Here is a 9,987-nt window from a genome sequence, read left to right as displayed (position 1 = left end):
GACTTTTTGACTTTCTAACTTTGTCGGTTGACCAGGATTTTGACCAAATGTGATCTAGGAGCATTTTGGGTATTTTGAGTTTATAGCCCTGGTATTTGTGTAGGTGATCAGTAGAGGCAGTATTCAGAACAGTGTTTGGTCCAACTATTATTTCAGACTGTGATGTGAGTTTCCTCACTGTACTTGTAGGTCGTAGGCACCAATGTCGGCCCAGTAGGTTGTTATTGATGTATGGTCCATTAGCATGACCCAGACATCAAGACCTGGTGCGCCAGCCTTGCCTGGCACTCGCCTATCAACCTTGTTTGGTGCTCGGCGCTCGTCTGGCGCCCCCAGACGGTCTTTCCCAGCTCCTTGCTAGTTGGGCCTGATTGGGTTGGCCCAAGGCATGACCTAACTTTCCCTTGACCTAATTGTACCCTATAAATAGAATGATTCCTCCTCTATGAGGAGGTAGCTTCTAGACATCTTCTCTAACCTAGAGCTTTTTAGCACTACCTATCAGCCTCCACTACACTCAGGCATCTCCCACCTTGGGAGATCAGCCTCCATGGCCAAACACACACTTAATACAACAAGATGGCTCTCTCTAGTTAGAAAGAACTATCTCATATCTATTAATCGATCTAACTTGGTCGTCAGAGCTTGTTCCCGGGGCACACTCCCTATGGCAACTCTAACGACTTTGTTGTGATGATAACTTAGGTATCTCGGCAGGAACTCGCTAACGGCACCACTTCTAGATCTCCGGTCCAAATCCAAGACGGAAGACCCGGCGGCCTGAGCTCATATCGCAACATGTGGTGCCATGCGTGGGACCAAGAGCGAATAACTACCGTCTCTTGGTCTCAACGTCATTTTCACCGTCGATTTGTTTAGATCAGTTGTTCTTCGCCTTAGGTCTGCCCAGATCTGTTCATTTCTACCATTATCTGTTCAGATACATTTGGATCTCTCCAACATCTGTCCAGATCTGCTTCCCAAACGTTCAGATCTCTAGATTTGCTTCGTTCTTTCTCTTAGATCTCTAGATCTACTTTGTTTTTGCCCAGATCTAAAGATTTGATTTATTATTTTCGCTCATATCTCTAGATTTATTCTGTTGTTCATTTGAACATTTCTAAACCTTCCAAAACCATTTCCAGATTAGTTTTCGTTCATATTTTGGTGATTTATTCAGAAAGTCGGGGAGGAAAGAAAGCTTTATGAGTTATTGCACCTTTATCAGTTCATATTAAAAGAAAATCATTTTTAGTTGATGTTTTTTGTGCAACCTCATTCTTTAAAGTTGTTGTTTATACATATGGCTGCAAAGCTTGTACATTTCATAAAATCTCAGCAAAACCTCATAAATACGATAGACGTTTACCCATTTCACCAAAACACATCCTGTTTCATTTACCCTGCCTCAAAAGCTACCAGTTCCCGACATTTATAGTTCATTCATACATATTGTACAAAAATAAAAATAAAAACACAAGAAAAGTATATGTGTTTATTTCAATGGACAAAAGCAAAAATAGAGTGAAAAAAAAGAGGGATGAAAGAGGCCATCGGTCAAGAAGGTGTAGGCACATGTGCCCTCTCAACCGACCAACCATTAGGAAATGAGAAAAGTTGGCATGAAAAATAAAAACACCATAGGTGGGGCCCACCTGATCTATCACCCTCCTTGTCCATCTATGTCCATCGGTGACTGCAACCTCATGGCATCGTCGATAAATCACCTTCAACAAATCATCTTCAACGACCATCTTCGGACAATTCTAACTCTGATGTGGCATCTCTGATCGTCATTGGTCGCCTCCATCTCCGACTAAATGGCTTTGACAAAACAGCATCGCCAAACTCATGTTTTCTCGCTGCCACCTGCTACTCTTTCGGAACCACTCGTTGACCACAACAACTCTGGCACAAATCATCGTCACAACTGGACCGCGTCCAACCGTCGCCCCCTGGTCTGAATCTGTCACCACCGACTAGAGCTACATAGCACCTATTGGATTAGGTGTCTAAACCCATAACTATAATTGGTATATACTTGAATTCATAGTAGCATAGTGCTTTTAGGTTGCCTTCACTCTAGCAACTTGACATGATGACTTTTGGAGAGAGATGTTGAATTTATTATTTGGAATAATAAATTGGTGCATAAAATGATTTATTAATATACTATAAGAATAATATATTAATTAGAAATAATAATATTAAATAGTATTTAATTAGCAATTAATTTGGAATTAATTTTGGGATTAAAGGAACTGATTGAAAATGTGGGGGCTGTTTTGTAATTTATTGATAGTTGTGAAATTGGGCTATTGGACCCTTGGAAAGGAGTGGAATAAAATTATAGGGAGCTCCTATAAGTAGGGGAGGCAACTCTCGACCCAACCCGTAACTCCACATTGACCCAACCCGAAAATAGACGGGTTTGGGTTGAGATTTTTGACTCGCCAACCCGTCAACCCGCCAACCCACCAACCCATTTATTTCATGGGTTGGGTTGGGTTATCTATTTGGGTTTGCGGGTCAACCCGCCAACCCGTATATATATATATATATATATATATATATATATATATATATATATATATATACACACACAATGATATATTTAATTATTAATTAAATTTGATTTCCATCCGTATTCATAATATTTTGTATCATTGTATTCCTTCCGTATTCGTATGTGACCAATCTATGTTTGCGATTCGTTAATCAGAAAAAGAAAAAATACATGTCGTTATTTCACGAGTCACGAACGAAGAACACATCCGCTTTCTATGAATGTTTTCATTTTTCATTTTTATTTGGATGTTATTGACTTTATGAATTTATGTTGAAAACCCTTTTTTATGTTAATTACTTTAATCATTTTATGAATTTATGTTGAAAAAACCTATTTTTTTTAAAATGTGTTGTTTATTTATTAAACGGGTTATATGGGTTGGGTTTGACCCATTAACTTGTGAACCCATGAACCCATGAACCCATATACTTAAACGGGTTATATGGATTGGGTTGGGTTGAGGTTTCCAACCCACCAACCCGTGACCCGTCAACCCATATATTATATGGGTTGGGTTGAGTTTATGTTTTCTGACTCGTGACCCGCCAACCCGAACCCAACCCAATTGCCAGGCCTACCTATAAGTTTTCGTCCAAGGCTCTTTGATAAGGAGTGCATGGGATGCTTAGGCCCTAAGCTGGAAATTAGGGTTTCCTCCAGCAAATCCTAGCTTTGGGACTAAGCAACAACAACTATATAAAGAGCCTCACCCCTTAGAATTTCGGCCCCCATTGAAACATCCAAAAAATACGGTCCAAAAATTTTGTTTTAAATTCATTTAAGAAAACCATAATTCATATAACTTCATAATAAAGATCATAATTCATGTATCTCAAATCATCATAACAAAATAATGTATAAAAATCATTTATCAAATTATCATAGTAAATCATCCCAGGCTAAAAGTTATGGTGTGTGCCATGCAGTCATCCCGAGCTCTTCCCCTGGCTAGTGGAAGTACCTAAAACCAAAACTGAAAACTGTAAGCACGAAGCTTAGTGAGTCTCCCCAAGCTACCACATATCATACACATAAGCACATATCAACATACATTGGGCCTAGCCCACTACCTCGGGACCCGCCCGCCATCGGACAAATCTGGCATCAGGCCCTGCCTGGCATTAGTCCTCGCCTAGCATCGAGCCCCGCTCAGTATACAAATATGTTTCTACTAGGCCCCGCCTGTCTCTGGGCCTCGCCCGGTATACGCATACAAATAATAACATATAATCATGCTATTACATAACAGTCAAACACAACACTATAACGGCTAGTCTCAAGGCCCCGCCTATCTTGAGTCGCGCCCCTACTCTGCTAATAACGAGATATGGAACCCTGTCCATACTCAACTAGTGATGAGATATGGGACCCCGCCCACACTCACCTCCCTACCAGGCACATACAAGTATCACAAAGACAACAAGTATAACTAATCATGCATTCCTTCCTCGGGTACCACCCGACATCGAACCGTAGTTCGAAAACATACATATAAACTTTCCCCGGGCCTCGCCCGACATCGGATCGGAATTCGGAAACATATAAGCTACATCGGTCTATCCCCGACATCGGATCTAATCTAGCGTACACTAATATACATAAATGGGCCAGCATTGGTGCCTTCGACCCGTTCCTACTGGAGAAAGCTCACCTCACAAGCTGACTGCAGAATTTCACGAATAAACCTCTCGCTGCTAGCTAGTAGATCCTTAAACTGCTGACCGCTCGACTCCCCGAGCTATCATTACCAACATAATACTTAGTCAAGAACTGATAATCATTCTTAGGATAAAATGACCATTTTACCCCTGGTCCAAGTCAAATTCAATGCTTGGTCAAAGTCAAAGTCAACACCCCGAGTTGACTCAACTCGTTGAGTTGTTCCATCAACTTGTCGAGTTCTATAAACCAGAATCCTGGAATCACGATCCAACTCGTCGAGTCACTCCCCTGACTCGCCGAGTTCCCTGGCTACTCATAGTCGCAATTTCGCGAATCAACTCGTCAAGTCATCCTCAGACTCCTCGATTTCTACCATAAACAGAAACGGGACATCACGACTCAACTCATCGAGTCCCTCTCTGGACTCGGCGAGTCCCTCTTTCTGATTGGGCTATCTTAAAGGGTGAAGCCCCTATTCTTCAGATCCAAGCTTCATGCTTCAACTACATACTGTAAATGCTCATTTAAGGGTAAAGTTTCAAACTTTACCCACTAATAGTCCTTCTTATTGGGTTTAGCTAAAACCCTAGTTCTTTAAGACATAGCTCCATGTCCAAAAACCATAATACTCCACAATAAAGCATGCAAACTAAGATCTAGACCCTGGACACCCAATGAATGCATAAAGTTTCATGCTTTCCTTCCATGCATGGCCTTTTAGGGATTAAAAGTCCATAACAACATCTTAAAGCTTGCATGGGGCTTCCATGGCCATAAATTTTGCACCTTTATGCCATGAAACCCCTTCTAAACCTCAGATCTGAAAGGTAAGTCACTTGGGACGTCTATTCCCCAAGGACTAAGCTTCTTGGACTAAAACCCTCATAAAGTGAAATAAGGAGATCTAAAAAACTACTAGACAAGTTAGAGGCATGATTCCTAGAAAATAATGAGGATGGGATTTTTCTTCTGGATCTATAATCTTCTCTTGGAATCCTCTAGCTTCTTCTTCTTCTTCTTCTTCTTCTTCTTCTTCTTCTACAAGCTTCAAATCACACAAGGTTCACTCAAAAATGGCTCACAAGCATTAGGGTTTCGTGGATTAGGTTTTGGACACTGGAGGCTGGAAATGAGGCCATAAGGTGGGGATTAAGATACTTAAATAGGGTGCAAAACCCCGAATCTAGAGTTTCCCAAACCCATACCAACTCGTCGAGTTGGTTTCTCAACCCGCGTCCCAAAAGCTTATTTCTACTCATCGAGTTGTCACCCTAAGACTCAACGAGTAGACCTTCAATTTGCATAATATCTTTCCTTAATTAGCCTTCTAGTTTCTGGGTGTTACACTTATCCTTCCAAACCCTAGTAGAGCTTAAATCTTGTGCCTCATCCTCCTCTTTCCTCTCATCCTCTCGCATAGAGTGTTTGTAAGCCATTAGAGGTGTCACATTTGAGGCACTTGCTCTCAAGAGTTCAAGATCTTCAAGGATTCTTTGTTATTACTACATAACAAATCAATGTATGTATCTAAACCCTAGTTTGTGTTGATTTCGAAAATAATACATGCCTCCTAGGGTTTCTAGATTTGTTTTCAATGCTTGTATGTCTAGTAGAGAAAACATAGATCCTTCAATTAGGGTTGCATGCACACATAGGATTGTTTGCTATGTATAAAACCCATCAGTGGTATCAGAGCGTATGGTTTTTTGTTTTCAATTAGATTTGATGTAATAGGCTAAAATTGACAAAATTAGGGTTTATGGCATTTAAACCCTAGCACTTGGAATTTTCGCAAATTAGGGTTTCATAACCCTAGTTTCGAAAAGTGTAAAGGGTGTTTGAACCCATTCCTTAGGCCTCCTTAAAGTCAAAATCTAGGGTTTCCTAACCCTAGGGTTTTCGAAAATAAGGCAAGGTTGAAAGCCTTGTCTTTCCCCCAAGTCATGGATTTCAAATTAGGGTTTTGGATTGGGTAGTTGTGTTTGGTAATTATCTTTTAATTGTTTACTAGATAATTATAAAATCTTGTAATTATCCTTCCTTATTTTCGAAATCTAGGGGGTAAAGAATTATGTTAAATTAATTTAATTAATTTAATGGATAATCCTTAATTGATTTAATAATTTAAATTAATTGTTTAATTTTGGATAATTATTTAATCAAGGTTTTTAATATTTAAAATTTTAAATTAAAAGTTATTAATTTTTGAAAAATTTAAATTAGATTAAAAACCCTAGTATTTTAAATGTTTAAAATGCACCCTTATATTATATAAAATTAAAAGTCTAATATTATATATGTATAAGACAAGCCAGTCGAACCACTAGTACGTCTCATTCACGAAGCTGATCTATAAGAGGGTATAAGGAATCTGCCTATAAAATAGCGGTTGAATGGGTGTCCACTCTCACCCATCACTTCCTTGATTGGTGGAGGGTCGTTAGCCGAACGGGTTTGATAGGACACTTAATTTTCATTAATAAGTATAATGGAATATATACTTAATTCTCTTAATAATTATAACCAAACGGGTTTGATAGGACACTTAATTCTCTTACTAGCTGGGCCTAAGTTGGGATAGCTCAAGGCCTGACCTAACTCTCCCTTGACCTAATTTTCCCCTATAAATAGAATGTTTCCTCCTCCATGAAGAGTCAACTTCTAAACATCTTCTCTAACCTAGAGCTTCTTAGCCCTACCTATCAGCATCCACTAGGCTCAGGCATCTCCCACCTTGGTAAATCAGCCTCCATGGCCAAACACACACCTAACACACCAAGATGCTTCTCTCCTGTTAGGAAGAACCATCTCATACCTATCAACTGATCTAACTTGATCGTCGGAGCTTGCTCCCGGGGAAAGTCTAACAACTTTGCTATGTTGGCAACTTAGGTATCTCGTCGAGAACTTGCTAACGATACCACTTCTAGATCTCCGGTCTAGATCCAAGACGAAAGAACCCGTCGTCCTAAGCTCGTATCGCAACAGTTGCGTATCCTAGTTTAGGATATTGTTATGATGTAGTGATCTATTAAGATCTGCATGATTATCTGTTTGATGTTATATGTTTTATCTGATGCATATGTCCACATAGTGCGGCTGGGTTGAGGCAATACCGCTCTGTGAGAAAGCCAACAAACTTGAGAGCAAACCAAACATAAGCTATGGGCTAAAAAGAGGCAAGCCAAACTTATTTTGTATACTCTAGAGCAATCCAGACATGAGTTATGGGCCAGAAAGGCAAGTCAGAATCATGTTGTGGGCTCAGGAGTAATCCAGCCCGATGGTTGTAGACCCAATATGCATGTTTGTTATATGTTTGTGTGGTGGTATTTTGGGGGAACTCACTAAGCTTTGGCTTACAGTTAAAGTGTTATGTTTTAGGTACTTCGACAGTTTGTGTCTACCCATCATTAAAGTACCATCTCTAAGCTTCAGGATGCCGCATGGAAACGGGAGATTAAGATTGAGACTCAGATGAGGGACCAGAGGTAGGCTACTGTTTAGTCATATCCTGCAGTGAAGCGGTTCAAGCCCGATGATTCACAATCTAGGGGATAGAGGGGTTGTACTTGTGGTAAATGTGGCAAGGTTCATGAGGGTATTGGTCGGTTTTCTTCTGGGTGCCACTAATATGGCGGGTAGGGCCATATTTCTAGGGATTTTCATTAGTAGGGCCCAATACTGAGCACCAAGATTTGTTATCCCTATGATCAGGTTGTCCATGTGAAGTCCAACTGTTCATTGCTTGTTGCAAGACCGGTGCAGCCTCCATCCCCGACTACTCTAAGGATTATGAATGGACACTAGGGCAGGGCGGACCCCCTGAGGGCTCGAGGTCGTGCTTTCCTGCTCACGGCAGAGGAGGCCAAGGCGGTGCTGGATGTCATTACTGGTATGTTTCCATTTATTATTTTGTCGAGATATTTATTTGTATGCTTATGATTGTATTTATGTTAGGTACCTTCTTAGTGAACTCCTTGCCTGCTCTTGTCCTTTTTGACTCGGGTGCGAGTCGGTCTTTTGTGTCTCATTCCTTCAGTATGAGTTTTGATATATCTCTTGGAGAGTTGAAGTGCATGTTGCGATTTTCCATAGCTAACAAGCATGGGATTTTTGCATCGAGCGTTTTTTGGGATTGTACTTTGGAGATTTTTGGGGTGTCTTACCCAATCGATTTGATCCCTATTCCTATGAGGGATGTATGTATGATAATGGGGATGGATTAGTTGAGCAAATTTGGTGACATGATAGATTGTGAGGGGCAGTGAGTTGTAGTTCAAACCCCAAGTGGGGGAGAACTGATTATTTATGGCGAGGGTACCAATGTTGGATCAGCCTTTTGTTCTGCTGATAGAGCTCGACAGTATCTACAATATAGATGTTTGGGGTATCATGTTTATGTGATTGACACTCAGGTAGAGAAGGGGGTTTCGGTTTCAGTTGTACCTGTAGTAAGAGAGTTCCCAGATGAACTACCCGGTGTGCCTCCCACGAGGCAAGTGGAGTTCAGGATTGATTTGATTCTTGGTGCGGCCCCGATTGCTAAGGCATCGTACTGATTAGCACCACCAGAGATGCAGGAGTTGTCCTCTCAGCTTCAGGAGCTGTTTGACAAACTTTTTATCAAACCGAGTAGTTCGCCTTGGGGAGCACCGATCTTGTTTGTAAAGAAGAAGGATGGGTCCTACCGTATGTGTATCAATTATCGGGAGTTGAACAAGTTGACGGTGAAGAACCGTTACCCACTTCCAAGGATTGATGATCTCTCTGATCAGCTGCAGAGTGCATCTTGGTTCTCCAAGATCGATTTAAGGTCATGGTATCATCAGATGAAGGTTAGAGATGAAGACTTAGAGAAGACAGCGTTCCAAACTCGTTATGGTCATTACGAGTTTGTGGTGATGCCGTTTGGGCTCACCAACGCACGTTCGAAATTTATGGATTTGATGAATCGGGTGTGCAAGTCAATGCTTGATCGTTCGGTCATTGTTTTTATCGATGATATACTGGTCTATTCCAAGACCAGGGAGCAGCATGAGTAGCACCTTTAAGAGCTTGTAGGAGTTTTGAGACGGGAGAGGTTTTATGCCAAGTTCTCGAAGTGTGAGTTTTGGTTACGGGTTTTTGGGACACCTTGTTAACCAGAACGGGATTCTGGTCAACCCTACCAAGATTGAGGTTGTTATGCAGTGGGAGGTATCGAAGTCTCCTTTGGAAATCATAAGCTTTCTAGGTTTAGCAAGATATTATCGAAGATTTATTCAGGATTTCTCCAAGGTTGTTGTACCCCTTACTTGTCTGACGAGGAAGGGTGTGGATTTTCACTTAGGGCTGAGCAGCAGGCTGCGTGGATTTTTTATATTTATATTTATTATTATTATTTTTTTTTGCTAAAGAAAATGCCACGTTGTCAATAAAAACGGGCTATAACAAGTCATGCTCCTTTTTAGAAGGTAATATAGACTTTAAGCCTTTAGAAAACTAATAAAAAACGAAAAAGAAAGAAACATAACATAAAGAACTTTTTATAGGAACAAAATGTTTATTTTCAAAGAGTAGGGGTCAAAACGAAATGTTTGTATTTACACCTGATTTGGGTTTTGTATATCTCACGAGGGAAATCGATGAGAGCTCGGTTGCAGCTATTGAAATGGCGGAAGGACAAAAACTTAAAATTGCCCCAAAACGAATAAAGTTTGATGAAATTATGGAGGAGGTGGAAGAAGATCGAATCAGTGTGTTACCATATTGCT

Source organism: Lactuca serriola, chromosome 9 (assembly GCF_051521515.1).
Source record: "Lactuca serriola cultivar US96UC23 chromosome 9, Lser_US96UC23_V15, whole genome shotgun sequence".
NCBI classification, from domain to species: Eukaryota; Viridiplantae; Streptophyta; class Magnoliopsida; order Asterales; family Asteraceae; genus Lactuca; species Lactuca serriola.
The sequence above is the reverse complement of the archived record's forward strand: the minus strand, read 5'-3'. Positions refer to the sequence as shown.